Genomic DNA, 18,987 nt, shown 5'->3' on the forward strand with positions numbered 1-18,987 from the left:
TAGTAAAAGTAATATTAATAAATTCAAATAAAAAAATACTATAACACGTTTTAAAGATGATAATCATTGTCAATACCCAGAATCTATACTTCAAGTCCATCTTGTATTATGTGTGACCCCTTATGGGGTTATTGTCCTGTCAAGACAATTTTTCACAATTTTTTCAATATGTTTGCTTAAGTTTAAAAATCTTTGCTTCTGAAAACGACTGGGTCTAAAACTACTATACTTTAACTGAATGTTTCTTAATGTATGTAGTTTATAAATTTATCGAAGTTTTGATTCATCAACAAACATGGCTCAACATAGAAAATAGGGGTCAAATGCAGTTTTTGGGCTCATGTTTTAAAGAAATTTTGCAGTTTCTTGTTATTTTCTTTATTATTATTGATAAAGATTATTTGTATACAGTAAAAATCTTCAGCGAAGTAAAATCTACAAAATGGAAATTTATGACCAAAATTATCAATTAAATCCTTCAGGAGTTATTTTTTTTACAGACAATTGTTCATCTAATTTGATTGTCTTACTTTTAAAAATATTATCCATTGAAACTGCTGAATTTCAGAGTATTTAGTATTTTTGTTTATGTTATTTCCCTGAACGTCAAGCAAAACAGTCACTATGACTATTTAGCTTTTGAAGAAAATATGACAGGTACATAGAACATTTTTTATTATTCTTTATTAATAAATAAAGTTAACGTCTTAGAAATATATTGTAATAAAAAAAATCCCTAATTTGTGAATTTACAATCAGTGCAGAGTTTTGTATACACCAGGTAAATATGTTGGTTAAAGGTTGTTATTGTCCATTTGACTTCTATATATTTGCAAAAAAAAAATATTAAAAATTCATTTTTATGAATTAATAACTTTTTCCTTGATGTATACTATTATATGGTATATACGAACTCTGACTATTAATTTCAAAATTTTTGTTATTTATTTTAAAAAAATAATGTTATTCAAGATTGATTTGAAACGTTTTGTCGCCAGATACTTTGATTAATACTTACCATACAAATATAGGGTAAATTCAGTAAATAAATATACGTCACCAGGGACCGCCTATTTGAGGGAGAGGTTTTTGTATACAACTGAAGTAATATGCTCTTCTGATTGGTAAACAATGTTTGTAATGCATTTGTTTCAAAGCTATAGTTAAAAAAAAATAAAAAATAAATGCCGTATGTGCTAGTTTTTTAACTACAGGGTAGAAAAGTAATGGGGATCAGTAAAGGAATTACGTGCGAATATACAGTGATTGTAAACAAAGCCCTGCGAATGCCCAACAATGCTGCATGATCCTTTGTTTTTATTGTTGCAAAAGATAGGGCTACATTTGTACTTTCATGAATGGTATATGAAAGATTTCTAAAAGTTAATCCGATATAAATGTAATTCAACACATAGATTAGCATTTAAGTCGATGCCTTTAGAATGGAAGATTTTTTACCGAATTATCCCGAATAAAATTTTCCCAATTTGACTGCTATGTTAAATAAATACATTTAAATATTCATAACTGACTATACTCAGGCTTATTTTGTCATATTTGGCATTTTTTTTTCTATATTTCAGTTTTGGCTGTCTAGTTTTGGCGAAGAAACCATCCTAATTTTGGGTTTAAAGAAATTTACACGAATGTATCAAAATTCTTTAAAAACTTTCACCCAATAAAACATATGTATGTTTAGGGTATTTTTAAAGAACATAATTTATACAAACTAGTTTAGTTATTCTATGAATCACAATACGTTTCACTTCTAAATAAAACCCTCAGTCAGAAGGGTCATATACGGCGAGTTACCGTTTTGATTTATTACTAAAAACTCACCTAGATACCATGATAAAAAAAAGTGTACACAAGATGCACTTCATTCTATCAAAGATTCATCAGTGAGAACCGTTTACAAAAATGTCTAAATGTCGAATAAAGTACCAAGTTGAAGGGTATTAAGGACTCAAAATCTCGAAAGGTTTTTATCAAATCAGCTACGGTATTCAATTCCTAGGGTGATTTGACTTAGTATCTCTAATAAAAAAAAGTTTTATAATCAGTTAATTCCTAATTATGACAATGTCAATGATACTTCCTGTCAACACAGAATGCTGACTACTTGACATGAATTATCATCAGGAGTGGCATCGACCCAGTTAGCTTTTACCGCGGTAGAAAATCCTCAGTTTCCGAACAACTGTTACTTTTGAAAAGAGTTGATTTATAATGAAACTCAGTGTCACCACGGAAGTTCACACTACTAGGCTGGTGATACCGTCGGCGATAAAATCGTCACCATCAATGACACACTCCACAGTTGGTTGCAAACAACCCTCAATCATTCATCCAGGTTACCGATTTTGTACGCCTGACGCGCGTATTGTATAAACAAGGACTTACTACCATCGAACCAAAAAAAAAGGTTTAATAGTCAAAACATTGATAAAATGATAGTTTAAGAACATTATATACTCAAAATTCAGAAAGATTTGTAAAATATAACGGAGATAATATATTCCTTTTGTAGAACATCATAAGTTTATTTAACAATTTAAAGTTTGGTAAACAATTGATTTATCAATATGACTATAGAATTAGAATTAAGAAAAGGTAATATTAGTGTCATCCAAGTCACAATTTGGAAAAGTAAACCATTATACGTAAAAGTACGGTCTTAAACCTGAAGCCTGGCTCTAAACCGAACAACAAGCTAACCCCCCTTTCCACACACACAAAAAAATGACTAGATGCATGTTAACACGTCAGTGCCAACCTGTACGCTAGTGATACATAATTCAAGTGTGTGATGCGACCTTTATTGTGTGGTAAGAGCAAACGCACTGTTATGAGTGTTTTTGTATTAATTGTACTGTATTCTTGTCACGTACTGTTGTCATTTAAGCGATATTTTCAACCCTGCCACACAAGCAGGAGGTTCAGCTAGCCGTAAAACCAGCTTTAATCCCCCCTCCAATGATTTCTTCAAATGACTTGTTCCAAGTCAGGAATATGACATCTGTTACTAAAGTATTCAAAAGTCCGTTTCTATGTATGTTGCATTTCATTGTTTCTGTTGTTCCCCTGTCTACCTCCTCGTATAAAACCAATAAATCATGGTACGTCACATCCGGTTGTATACAAAAATAGGTCAAAATTACATATTCCCCTTGAATTTGACAGTTGTAGGTAAATAATACTACATTTTATTGCAGTAAAACATTTCTGTTTCATTAATATATGTCTAAGGTATTTCAAAGCACCATTACTTTTGTATTTAGGGTTTCTATAGAATATTTTGTAAACTTGAGGTTAAATGCTTACAAAAGTTTGTACACCGGTAAAAAAAGGGGAGAAATTTGATTGGTTAACTTTCTTATATGCACTGAAATATTATGTGTATTTTGTTTCTTTAGTACTGGACAAGATAAAACTTTACTCGGGCCAAGTATTTTGAAACACAGATAAATTCTGCACAAAGTACAAATTTATCAAAGACTAATAGGGGAAATCAATGGTTGTATTACACCTATAGTTAATGCTTTTCCCTCGGTTTTAGTTTGCGACACGGAATTTGTTTCGCTGAAACGATGTTTAACTATATAACAGAGCTATACTACTGCTGCCTTTATTTTAACATGTGTATGAAAGGTTTGACAACCTAAAGCGGCACTAGTATCTGTTGATTATTATCCTTGCTGATAGAGATATAAGATTTGATCGCACAAGCAAACTCATATTTCCCTTAGGCTTCCCTTCTGTCATTCTGCCGTGTTAAAGAATCTAGACATGTCAAAATTTGCATATACAATACAATTGGCTCAGTAGTTATTATATATATCGCGCCTTTTGTCGAGCGAATTTGTAGTACATATGAAATTCCTAGAATAACCTGATATTTCGTTTTCGTGAGAAAGTCACAACCAATATATGAAATGTATTAAGCTATCAATTTTTACATATTGAATCATTACACTTTGGACATATTAGTGTTGAAACTTAACCCGTCCTCATATTCATTCGTTACAAACTTGATATTAGATGATACCTTTTTCAAAGTACTTGTATCAGCACATTCAGATTTCGCTTTCGAGTAAGTAGATGCAGGTGTGATTGGTGTGTAAGTCGGTAAATATGCAATTTCATTCTTATTTAATGGCCGATATGGATCTTTGATACTGTCTTTATCAATTGAGGGCTTTGCATTTAAAGAGTTCCTAGATTCAGATATTATGTTCATATCAACACTCTCTGTCATTATTATTTGAGTCTCTACTGTACTTGGTGCCTTGTTTATTGTTGACAACTCTTATTTTATTGCGGTAGTGTAACTGTGTAAATATTCCATTTCGTTTGGAATGAGTGGTACATATGGATTTAAATAGTCATCTGTTTTAACGGACGTGACGTCACTATCGTTTGATGATTCGTCGCCATCAGTGAAATTCATAGATTTTGGCTCCTTTTCGGAGTGCACTTGTACTATGCTTATAGAATTTCCTATATTCAAATGCGGTGATAGTCTATCGGCATCGTTATTTAGTTCTCTTTCGTTTTGAATAATATTTGACGTACCTAATTCACCAGATTTTGATTTATTTAAACTAAGATCTCCTATGGAACCCATTACTTTAGTTGAATCACTATCATCGACAACGTCTAAATATAGTGCTTTTGATTGTGATAACAAATTGGGACGTATTGGTAGACCTAGACTTCTTCGGATATTTTTTATATCATTCTGATCTGGATAATCATAATGCGTCATTTCGTTTTCATCAATTGATCCATACACTGAATATTCCCCTTCGATTTGAATCATACTTGCATTTCCATGCTCATTTGTTGAGTCATCGTCTTGCAGCTTGTTGAGGTGTACATCACTTGCTGACTTATCTTTTCTTTTTTGTTCTAATGTCTTGGTCTCGCCTCGACACTTACGGTTGAAATAAGCATTGCATTTCACCGATAACCAGAACACAAGCACAATTCCAGCTCCTAATAATGCATAATAAAACTGTTCTGGCTCTAAAATAAAGTCAAATTATATACAATGTTTCATTCAATACATTTATCAAATGTATATGATATGCGTGAATTTAACTAAAACAAAAACTCGTTATTTGAGTATTTGGCATACTATTTGCAATTGATGACTTATATTCTTGCCATTGTTTACGTTACTATTTAAGCTACTTGTATGTACAAAAAGGAGTGGTGTACACCTCGATCTTTTTTTTTAATTGGTTTAGTACTAAATTAGGAGTTGTTGTATATTAAAGCAATAGTGGTTTCACATATTCAAATCTCGTAAATCAATTAATTATAAACAAGTCACAAACAAAAATTGACGGTATCAAATAAACTTCAATAAATAGTGAAAACAGGTGCTTAAACATTAGCATCACTCGTCATAGTGTTATTGTCTATAAGACAAATATGCACTCACGTTCAATTGGCATTTATTTAATTAGACACGACATAAAACTAAGAGCCAAACCAATACCGAATAGTCAGCATTAACATGACAAAATATTAAAAATTTGAAACGAAAATCTGCCGCCAAATTTATGACATAATAATGAACGAAAAGAACATATAACAGAGTCTTCATACGCCTCATCAGTGATATGACGCTTAGATCAAAATAGTTATGGAGAAAAACACTTACAAAGTTGAATAGCATTGAGGACCCAAAATTCCAAAAAGTTAAGCCAAATACGACTAAGGTAATCTATGCCAAGGATAAGAAAATCCTTAGTATTCCAATAATTTCATGATGTAAACAGGTAATTTATAAAAATGATCATATAATTTATATTTATGTCAACACCGAAGTGCTGAATACTGGGTTGGTGATACCTTCCTCGGGGATGAAACGTCCACCAGCAGTGGTATCGACCCAGTAGTGTAAATAGTTATCAAAGGTACCAGGCTTATAATTTAGTACGTCAGATGCGTATACGACAAACACGGAGTTATGATAACACACAAAAAAAGACACAGAGTAACACTCTAAGAGAACTTATAGTAACCGAAAGCAAGTAAAATTTCAAAATCAAGTAAAATATCAAAAGCAAGTTATGAATAAATCATTTTTTCTCAAAGTATTTATCAGGACACAGCCATCGGAGCATAACAATATTATAACAGGATCTAGGAACATGAATTGTAAAAACTGTACAGCAAATCATACATTGTAATGTTTTAATAAACGGAAATAAAATCAATGTTTGAACTGTAAATAATATTCAAAGTTCTTACCACATAGTTAATCACTTACAAATACGTTTACTAGTATTCGAAAGGTTAATGGGTTTACATCGATCATATATTATTTTACGGGCTCTATCAAAAACATCATCATGAAAAAAATGATGTGATTACCCGTTTGTTATAAGAACGAAAAAGGGACAGCCAAATCACCATTTCATAATTACAACGGTATCAAAATTGTCTCCAGTTTGAAAACGTTTTTGAAGAAATAAAAGCCCTAGGTCTCAAGTCCAGGTATGTAAGCCTATCGACAAGTATGGTATCTACACGTATCAGGGACGACATCAAAAGTTCAATGTAGGATAAAAAAATAATTAATACACGTGTTTTTCACTGTTCTCCCCCACCTCACCCCACTTAACTTAATTTTTGGAAATGTTGATTGAACAGTATGGATAAATGTAAAATCGATTTTGGTTACAAACTTTTAGCAATTTTACACCCCCCCCCCCTCCCACCCCCCCAAAAAAACCTATTTGATTTAAGTTTTTTATTCTTCATTGATCTTTTGATCTCGTCCCTTATGATCAACTATATCCTATTCAAATTAGTGATGCCATAGATCTTAGTCTGCTACATAAAATGCCATGCGTCTTCAAATTGACCTTGAGATTCGGCTAAAACGTATCTTTTAGGGGACAAAGGGTGATTTCAATTCTCTCATTGTGAACTTTCAGTTTATTCCTTGGTCAAGCTTCCAATATTTCAATTAAAACGACATATATGGAAGCTGTTTAAGAGGAAACAATTAACCAAGAATTTTAATTAAAAGGGTTCAAATTAATCCCGTCGAAATCGCAATATCCATAAATATGGGGAGGTTTTTTTGGTCCCAAATTTACTTTCTTTTCTCGAATGCAAATTATGACCAAATTTCGTTTTTCTCTAGGTGAACATGGGCTACGACTTATCAATATATGTTTAACCTGCAAATGATGTGAGGTTGTAAATCTTTGTTTTAAATTGAATAATATACCTGAACTTGTAGCTGTTTCTTTATTATCAGGATTGATGTTCACCTGAGTTTGCATGGTGTTTATTCCTAAAATGAGATTTATATTCAGAGCAATTTATTATACAACATGTCGATATGTAAATCCTGAAATAGATTTTGGTAACAGACTATACCCGATTTCTAATTTTTTGTTTTGTTTTGTTGATTGGTTTCTATCTCATTGACTTTAAGTAAACGTCTTTTTTTCGTATTTGAAATGAACTACAGAAAGCTGTTCCATGAATCCCCCCCTAAAAAACAATCAAAATATGCAAAAAATTAATGAAGGGACAATGACTTCAGAAAATGTTTATACATTGCACCACAATAATAATAATTTTGAGTTCATGTAAAGCATTTTTACAGTTTTAACCAATGGCAAAGGAGCCAATTCGTGTTCTGTAAACATTAATATAAGAATGTATGCAGTGATTACGATATACTACGTACTTACCATTAAAGAAAGACGAAAGATACTAAAGGGACAGTCAAACTAATAAATCTAAAACAAACTGACAACGCCATGGCTAAAAATGAAAAAGACAAACAGACAAACAATAGTACACATGACACAACATAGAATACCAAAGAATAAACAATACGAACCCAACCAAAAACTAGGGATGATCTCAGGTGCTCCGGAATGGTAAGTAGATCCCGCTCCACATGTGGCACCCGTCGTGTTGCTTATGTGATATCAAATCCGGTAAATAGTCTAATTCGGTAGGTTACATTAAAGAAAGGGAAGGGGATTGTAGTTACGACGTAAGGAACATATCCGATATCATTTGTGAAACGGTTATTCCATAACGGTCAACCAAGTCGTAATGGCGATCGTAAAATTTACGAAGGGATGATTTCAATTTCACCATTTGAAACTCTTGGTTTAATAGCTTCCTTGTGAGCAGCAACCCTCTATCAAGAAAATCATGATAGGAAATGCAAGCACGGGAAATATCATATTGACTGTCAGGATAATAAGCGCAAAATATTCGTCGTCAGCCGTCAAATAAAAAATGAATATGAGTTTTCAAAATGATATGTAAATATCATATGAAACAAATACAAAACTAAGAAAACATAAAAGTACAAATATGCCAAAACAAATAGATCATGATACGTGAATATATATTTTTAAAATAAGTTTGTTGGCATATTTGTGTCCTTAAATATCTTATTTCTGTTTTGTTTTAGAAACAATAGTTAGTAACATGTAAACATTAAGGGTGTCTGATTAGCTGCTATCTTTCATCTAGATTTAACGTTTTATGGATCAAAGAGGGACTCAAGATACTAGAGGGACATTCAAACTCATAAATCGAAAATAAACTGACAACGCCATGGCTAAAAATGAAAAAGACAAATAGTCAAACAAAATTTCACGTGACACAACATAGAAAACTAAAAAATAAGAAAAGCTTTGTTACCATGAGAACATGCCATATGATATTCTATGAACTGAAATACGTTATTATTTAATGAATAAAAAATAACGAAAGGAAAATACTTATAAAATTCACAAGAAATAATAATAATATCGTACTTCCATCATCTGTTGTCGCCTCTGTTGTCTTGGTAACGGTAGTCAGTATCTGAACACCTTTCGTGGAACTTTTTATCTGAACACCTTTTGTCAAATGTTTCATATTTTCTTTACCTATAAAGTAATTCATCTTGCTACTGAAGCTTTATTGGCTAATTTAAAAAGCAAGAACATATTATTCTGTATCAAATAATTTATATTGACTTGAAGTTACATGGTTACTAAAGCTTGCACACGGTTAAAAAAAAGGTGAAATTCGATTGGTTAACTTCCAGTCATTTTTTTTTATTTCACAGCGGTATTTTATTTTTACTTTTATTCATGCTTGCGATGAAAATTATGTGAAATTTTGTCTATAGTATTTATTTATTTGAAACAAAGATAACTTCTGCACATTGTTTTTTAAAGTGCAAATTTAACAAAGAAAAATAGGGGAAATTAATGATGGTATTACACCTCAATAATAAGTGGGAAACAACGGAACAACAGAAATACTGAAATGCACTCAAATCAACCGTAAACAAACTTATAAACTAGGGACTTTCCGTTTTGCATTTATCTCTGGGTTCAGTATTTTTTGTGATATAACTTTTTTTTACAAACCGACTACTTGTAAACAAATGTCATATTCATGACTTGGTATTGGATATTTAGATGTTAAAGATGTACTGTCAATCAATTAATATATGTCCATAAGAAATAATGAAAACATTGAAAATATCAATTCGACTTTACATTGCTTGCAAAATTAGTATTGAAGCTGACTTTTTTTAAATTGATAAACATTTTACCTTACGGAAAATATAATTCTATTAACTTGCCTGATATGTGCAATGTGTAATATTGCCTCGTTAATGTTCCATTTATAATCATTTCACACCAATAAAGACCAGCATCAGATTGCATCACATTTGATATTAGAAGATTGTATTCTTCATTATTCACTTCTCCGACAATACCGTAACGTGGGCGGTTAAAATTCAACAAGTTAATGTGCGATGCTTTTGCAATAATTTCTTTCAAGCGTCGCCATCTGTTATTTGTAGCACCACATGTGAAATTACATGCTAAAACAACTGTTTCTCCAATATACGCATGTGTTGACACGTTGGACCTGACAATTTCATCATTTGTGTCTAAAACATACAGTAAGTGCTTAGTAAAAATTGACTGTTGTGTCTTGTATTTAAACAATATTTGTCATTAAAACATTTTGTTATCAATTTAGTTTTCCTTGAAAATATCTAGTATTAAACAAATCCCTTGTATCATTTATATATTGATTGAACAGTTCTGTCTGCTTAAGTTTTTCTATATAACAACATTTTTTTATTTTAAGCATCCTGCCTTTGGTGTTGTAAATAGATATAGGAAGATCCCAGTCGTAATCAAACACTTTTAGTCCATCACAGAAGAAACATGGTAAACAAAAATAGTTAAGCGTACAAAAAGAGACAAAACTATGGATAGGATGGAACAAAATAAAACCATTAAAAGTTGTCAACATGCTATATAGCAAATCAAACTTCGAGCTTAACATTGACAATCCTGCAATTGAAAAGACATGAGACAATCTGGTTTATAATGAAATGACATAAAAAATTTCAGCATACTGATGTAAACAAATCTCAAGTTGAAGTAAACTTCATACGCACATACAATCTTACCTTCTGCACATACACACATACAATCTTACCTGCTGCACACATACATACAATCTTACCTGCTGCACACACACACATACAATCTTACCTTCTGCACACACATACATACAATCTTACCTGCTGCACATACAGACATACAATCTTACCTGCTGCACATACACACAAACAATCTTACCGTCTGCACACACATACAATCTTACCTTCTGCCCATACACAGTGAATAACAGCCAGAAGCAAAAATCTCATTTTAAAGGATAAATTCCAGTATACTATCTGAAGGAAAAACATAAATATTTTATCTTCAATTTCTTACAAAAGATAACAGAGGTGTTTGAATTGTATAAATCATCAAAGAATTAGAACCTCTCGTTTGTATGTCAAATTGCATAAAAAAATGTAATCGGTGTTTCAATTTAGGGGCAGGTTCAGCGCCAAGAGATCATGTTTAACACGTTGTCAATATGAAAACATAAAATATTTTCCCAATCTTTTACACGAGAGACAGACATCTTAAGCAAACCCAGTTTAACAAATTAACTATATTTTTTTTAATGTTTAGTTTTAATGGTACATATACCGATTTATAATTTCCAGTCAGATGAAGTAACGTTTTGAATGAAATCATGATTATTATTTTCTCCTCTTCCTGATGTTGTTGGGTAACAATAGCAAACGCATCTGCAGTAGTTCGAGTAACGCGTACAGATCGATGAAAAGAAAAACATATAAAAACAAACGTCAAAAAATTGTTCTCTTTCTTTCTTTTTTTCAATTTACTGCTTTGAAAGACAAGAAATATTGCTCTCCCATATTGTGTTCTCTCTCACTCAACGTATAAGCCGAGAGCAATATTTATCCTCTCCAAAATGCAGTAAATTAGAAGAACAGATAAAACTCAAAGATTTAAACTTTTGGACTAAAGATATTTAAACTTTGGTTACATCTTTTGACATTGGACATGGACTTCTCTCGAATTGAATTTTAATGTGCGTATTGTTATGCGTTTACTTTTCTACAATGGCTAGAGGTATAGAGGGAGGGTTGAGATCTCATAAACTTGTTTAACCCCGCCGAGATTTTGCGCCTGTCCAAAGTCAGGAGCCTCTGTCCTTTGTTAGTTTTGTATGATTTTTAATTTTAGTTTCTTGTGTATAATTCGGAGTTTAATATGACTTTCATTATCACTGTCTAGTATACATATTTTAAGGGACCCACTGAAGACCACCTACGGGTGAGGGAATCCACGCTACATTGAAGACCCATTGGTGAACTTTGGCTGTTGTCTACTCTAATGGTCGGGTTGTTGTCGCTTTGCCACATCGCCCATTTCCTTTCTCAATTGCATTTCTATTGCCGAATTCCGAAAGTGTTCTGCATTCTGATATGAATAGCCACAGATAATATTTGTAGAAATTGCTTTGTAGAATGATATACTGTTCAAAATGGTGAAGCTTATATCATCCCTTCGTAACATTTATTGTTTACCGTTATGGAATAAACGTTTCACATATGACATCGGATATGTTCCTTACGTCGTAACTACAATCTGCTTCCCTCTTCATGAATGTGATCTATCGAATTAGACTATTTACCGAGTTTGTAATGGTATGAGCAACTCGACGGGTGCCAAATGTGGAACAGTATCTGCTTACCCTTGTGGATCACCTTAGATCATCCCCAGTTTTTGGTTTGGTTCGTGTTGCCTAGTCCTAAGTTTTCTATTGTTTGTATGTTTGTATGTTTTTATATTTCATTTTTAGCATGACGTTGTCAGTTAGTTTTCGATCTATGAGTTTGACTATACCTCTGTTGTCTTTCGTTTGTTTCAAAATGAGAAAAAAAGGTTAAAAATATTATTGCCAGAAAATATCCCAACTAAGACATAATGCAATTACAACAGACATATCATATTGGTAAATCCTAGGTAGCTGATATAGAACCAAACGGGTGGTAAACATTAATAATTTTGTAAAATGACGAACGTAAATTACGACAAATGCAAAGCGTAATTATCATTGGAAGAAACACTACATACAACGTTATTTTTGTTATGCGTAAACATCGCACTTGACCACAAAATTGTAAAAAAATGGAAAGCAAAAGGCCCCCTTATTTTAAGCTTACCGGGAATAAAGGGCCTAATATTAGCTTAGACTATAAGTTGGTGTCCGTCGTCGTAACCTATTTCAAGAAGCTTTTGATCTGAAACTAAATACCTTCAGTCTTCAACTCAATGTTCCTTAGAGACTAGAGATTATAAATTCTATGCGAAATTTTTATCCATCAACAAACATGGACACCGTGGATGAAAAAAGAACATAGGGGTCAAACTCAGTTTTCGGCTTATATCCCAAAAACTAAAGCAATTATGGCAAACTTACCAAGGGATAAAAATGTTCGATAGGTCAATATCTATCAGCCTTGAAATTTTCAGACGAACCAAACAACCCACTGTAGGTTTGCTGCCACTACACTGGTAGTTTTCCGTTATTGTCTTGCATATTATTGAAAGTAAAGATCAACTGTATACATCAAAAACTTTAAGCAAAGTAAGATCTACAAAAATTTGTCAATTGACCCGGTTTTGAGTTATTGCCCTATGAAGACAATTTTTTAAACTCTGTTCATCTAGTTGGCTTTACTTAAAAAAAATCTTCTCTTTAAAAACTGCTGAATGAATTCCCGCCAATCTTCGGCTGAATAAGTTTTAGACTATCTAGTACAATTTTTGTTTTTTTTCCTTATACGTCAAGAAACATTAAGGCTTTTGAAGAAATATGACAGATAGTAAGAACATCTAGATTGCATTTTAAGCGACTCATGAATATATATTGAAAAAATAAATTACAGGTGAGTGATTCAGGCTCTTTTGAGTCTCTTGTGTTACAATTCTCTTATTAAGACCCTTTTTTTCAATTGGTATGAGTGGCGAAGAGAAACCCATTGTACTATACTAACAATTTCGAGCAGGTTGAAGGGGTGTTTTTTTATAATGATTGACACAATACGAGGAAAGAACCACTAATTCAAGTTAAACAAGCACTTGGGTTCAATATTATGCTATGTTGTTGTATCAAACGCATTTTGATTTTGAATATTTTGAATTAACCCTTGAAAAAATATTTTGAAACTACCCACTGTATCTCTGTTTTGATGATATTTATAAGGTTTATGTAGCATTCTCTGTCTAGTAACTTGCAAACAGAAAGGTGAATTTATCCAATTGATTATCTTATCATTTTGGAACTACCTGAAATGATTGTGGACTGAAATGACGAGTGCTGAATACATAGCAGAAGATACTAGGTGTTGAAACACCTGACTGATCAATATAATAATTGAGGTTTTTCTCATTTACTAAATGTATTTATATTATATTAAAAATATAAAAAAGAATACAAACCTTATAATGGTTAGAAAGTTTCCAACTGTGTAATATTCCTTGGAGTTTTTTAGTGACTTTTAACATATGATTTAAATAATAATTTCCTGGTGAATTTTTTTTATCAATAGTTAGTCTGATAATAACAGGAAAATTATTTTCCATTGATAGACAACGGAAACACAACCAAATGAATTATTTTATAAAAGGAGATGAGGACATCTTTGGTTATATATCAAAAACGAAAACATTAAGAGCACATCTGACATGGAGTAAAAATATTCCAAAAGATAATTTATATCAACCTTGACATTTTTAGACGAACCTAACAACTCTTTGCTAGGTTGCTGTCACTACGTTGGTAATTTAAGAAAATTTTGCACTTTTTGGTTATTATCTTGACAATTATTATGAATAAAGATAGACTGTCAACATAAAAAAAAATCAGCAAAGTGAGATCTACAAAAAAAAATCATTTGAGCAAAATTGTCAGAAGTAAAATCACATAAATATTGTACTCCGACGAAAAATGAAAACGATATGTCCATAATCAAATGGCAAAATAATAAGCTCAAACACATCATATAAATGGATAACAAGTGTCATATTCCTGACTTAGTACAGACATTTTCTTATGTAGAAAAGGGTGGATCAAAACCTGGTTTTAAAGCTAGCTAAGCCTCTTACTTGTAGGACATTCGTGTTGAATTCCATTAGTTTGACAGCGATGTGTGAACAAAACAAAGAGAAATAATAAGTATAAATATCAAAAATAGGGGTACAGCAGTCAGCGTCGTGTTATTATCTTAATCACTATGAAACAAACAGATATATTATCAAAAAATTACCATAACACAATAACACTATGGCAGGATATATAAGTACAGAGCCACAAAAAGGCATGCAGAAAAAGCATATTAGCAAAAAAACCAAAGACAAGAATACAAAAACTGTCATAAAACAATCACATAATGGCGTGATGTATAAGTAAAGAGTCAAGTGTTATGTAACCAAGAAACACAAAAAGGCATGCAGATAAAGTATATTAGCAAAAATGAAAGATAAGAATAAAAAAAGGAACAATAACACAATGACAGGATGTATGAGTGCAGAGCTACTTCAAATGATTACCACCAAAAAAACTAAATAGTAAAATAATATTAATAAATTCAAATAAAATAGAAACATAACACGTTATGTTAAGATGATTAACAACGTCGATACCCAAAATCTGTACTTGAAGATCATCGTGTAATATTTGTAAAGTTGAAATTGACCCTTTGAGGAGTCATTGCCCTTTTAAGACAATTTTGAACAATTTGTTTAGTATGTTGGCTAAGTTCTACTGAGCCTAATACTTCTTATATATACCTTAAATTCAGTTCCTTATCATGGTATATAGTTTATAAATTATATCAAAGTTTTTATCCATCAACAAATATGGCTGCCATAGATAAAAATAGATAAATGGGGTCAAATACAGTTTTGGGCTCATATCTTACGGACATTTTGCAGTTTCTTGTTATTTTCTCTATCAATTTTTAACATAAAAACAATCTATACAGTAAAAATGTTCAGCGAAGTAAAATCTACAAAAAAGGCAAACGAATTATTGTTCTTTAAGGTGGTATGGGTGTCTTCCTCCATCTTGGATTGTAAAAAACAGAGAACCAAAGGTCAAGATTTTCCATCAAGTTAGCAGATGCAGGAATGCATTTAATGACAATTAATGTGAATTTTCATTTATAAGAACAAATTTATAAGAATATAAGTTATAAATATTAATATTTTTGCAAATGTTAATTATTTGTGGTTGTGTAAAAAAATTAATTAAATTGTCATTTTAAGTGGAGGTAACTCTAAAACAGTGCATTTTCTGATTGATACTACATGGAATTTTCCTATTATGTTTTTTATCCCGAAAAAACATACAGTGACCCTATCTTTTCTTTTGATATTCTCAAAGCAGTGTCTTAAAGCTATCTTTTCCTGAAGTATTTAACAATTCTATCATTTTGTTTATTTTTTAATCACAAAATGATGTTTTTTCCTGTATAATCCCGTTGTCCCGTCTTGTAGCTTGAGAAAATGCGCGGTGACCTATCATTTTTGATATATTTTTCAACATGTATCAATAGATACTACGTTTTGGCAAAGTATGAACTAATTCTATCATTTTTATTTTAGACTCCCATACCACCTTAAAGACAATTTTTAATCTAATTTGCTCGACTTACATTAAAAATTCTTCTCCTTTGAAAACTGCTGAACTTCAGAGTATATAGTATTACATTTGTATATTATTTCCTTGTACGTCAAGAAACTTAGCCACTTTGACTTTTTTGCTTTTGAAGAAAATATGACAGATAAAAATAACATTTAAATGACGTTTTGATCCACGTTTATATATATTGAAGGGAAAAATAATTATTTATGAAATATTTAAGATAAACATTACAAGTGAGCAATTTTGGCTAAAGGCTCTTGGTTTATTTTATATCAATATGAATTAACTTGTTTGAAATATATTGTAATAAAAAAGTATCCAATTTTTTTTGTGAATTTCCAATCAGTACGGAGGTTTGTATAGACCAGGTAAAAATGTTGTTTGAAGGTTTTGAACCATGTCTCTTTGGTCACATTAACCTTAAACGTTGGACATATGTTTATTTTGATGAAAACTTTTTAAAATGTGTGTTAATTTTATACAGCAAAAAAAATGACTAATTATAAATACTTCTATATTGAGTTGTCAAAGGTATGATCAGGTTTATAACTAGATACGACAGACGCGCGTTTCGTCTACACCAGTTACGCTAATATTCGTATCTACTATAATATATACAGCAATTAATGGTTTACTATAAATATATAATTACTAAATAACACAAAAAATCAAATCAACTGTTAGGAGACAAAAGATACCAGAGGGACTGTCAAACTCATAAATCGAAATTAAACTGACAACGTCATGGCTAAAATGAAAACGACAAACAGACAAACAATAGTACACATGGCACAACATAGAAAACTAAAGAATAAGCAACACGAACCCCACCAAAAACTAGGGATGATCTCAGGTGATCCGAATGGGTAAGCAGATTACATTTGGCATCCGTCGTGAGGATCATGTTATAACAAATTCGGTAAATAGTCTAATTCGTTAGGTAACATTCATGAAAGGAAAGAGGATTGTTAAAGATGATCAATACATTGGTGAACTTTACCAAAATTAATTATATTCTTTATATCGAAGGTGTACATTTATTATAACTACCGCTTGAAACATTATGAACATTATGAAAATGAAAAAGACAAACAGAAAAACAATAGTACACATGACACAACATAGAAAACTTAAGAATAAACAACACGAACCACACCAAAAACTAGGGATGATATCAGGTGCTTCGGAAGGGTAAGCAGATCCTGCTCTACATGTGGCACCCGTCGTGTTGCTTATGTGATTACAAATCCGGTAAATAGTCTAATTCGGTAGGTCACATTCATGAAAAGGAAGGGGATATATGAAATGTATTTAGCTATCAATTTTAACATATTGAATCATTACACTTTGGACATATTAGTGTTAGAACTTGACCCGTCCTCATATTCATTCGTTAGAAAACTGTTTTTCGAGGATACCTTATTTAAAGTACTTGTATCAGCACATTCAGATTTCGTTTTCGAGTAAGTAGATGCAGATGTGATTGGTGTGTAAGTCGGTAAATATTCTATTTCATTCTTATTTAACGAATCATATGGATTTCTGGTAGCGTCTTTATCAATTGAGGGCTTTTCATTTAAAGAAATCACAGAATCGGATTTTATGTTCATACTAAAACTTTCTATCGTTGACTCAGATTTCGGATTATGTTCTCTGTCAATAGTCTCTTCTGCACTTGAAGCCTTGTTTATTGGTGGCAACTCTTGTTTTATTGGGGTAGTATAGCTTTGTAAATATTCCATGTCGTCTGGAATGAGTGGTACATATGGATTTAGATATTCATCTGTTTTAACTGACGCAACGTCACTATCGTTTGATGACTCATCGCCGTCAGTCGAATTCATAGATTCTGGATCCTTTTCGGAGTGCACTTGCACAATGCTGATAGAATTTCGTTTATTCAAATGCGGTGATACTCTATATGATTGGTTGTAATTTAGTACTGGTTTATTTAAAGAAATATTAGAACCTAATTCAGCAGATTTGGATATATTTAAACTTAGCTCTCCTATAGAACCTATGACTTTAGTTGAATCATTATCATCGACTACATCTAAATAAAGTGCTTCTGATTGTGATAACATATCACCACGCATTGGTAGACCGGGACTTCTTTCGATATCTTTTATATCATTCTGATCAGGATAATCATAATGTGTCATTTTGTTTTCATCAATTGATTCATACACAGACGAATCTTCTTCGATTTGAATCATAATTGCCTTTCCATGCACATTTGGTTTGTTATCTTCTTCTTCAACAAGCTTGTTGAGATGTATATCACCTGCTGACTTATCTTCTGACCTATGTTTTAATGTCTTGGTTTTTGATCGACACCTACGGTTGAGACAAGCATTGCATATAACCGATAAACATAATACTAGGACAAGTCCAGCTCCTAATAACCAATAATAGAACTCCTGTTGCACTTGTGGTCCTAAAAAAATATTCATTGATAAATTGTCCATGTAAAAGTGTAGTAAATGTATTCAATATGCGTGCAGTTTACAAAAAGGATGCACGCTATGCAAGTATTTGGGAAATTATTAATAGACCACTTGCATTATTCACGTATTTGATTGCATATAACACGTAAATTTAAAAAGGTAGATTAAATTGAATCATTCGAAGATATTTTATAATGCAGTTAATTTTAACTCAGTTTCAATTAAGGTTGATTCTTTATTTAATACAAATCTACCCGATACGTCAATCTGTGCAGAAACGGGAATGATGCAGCTCTATTGCAGTAATAAGCTGACATTAATGACTTTGTTAACGTTAGCCATCACGCTAGTTGTATGTGCAAAGACGATGAAGGAGTCGAGCACACATCTATTCAAAAAATTAATTTGAATAAAATATGCAGATGTTGTATATTAAGGTAACGACAGTGGCTTA

This window comes from Mytilus trossulus, chromosome 6 (assembly GCF_036588685.1).
Source record: "Mytilus trossulus isolate FHL-02 chromosome 6, PNRI_Mtr1.1.1.hap1, whole genome shotgun sequence".
In the NCBI taxonomy this organism is placed as follows: domain Eukaryota; kingdom Metazoa; phylum Mollusca; class Bivalvia; order Mytilida; family Mytilidae; genus Mytilus; species Mytilus trossulus.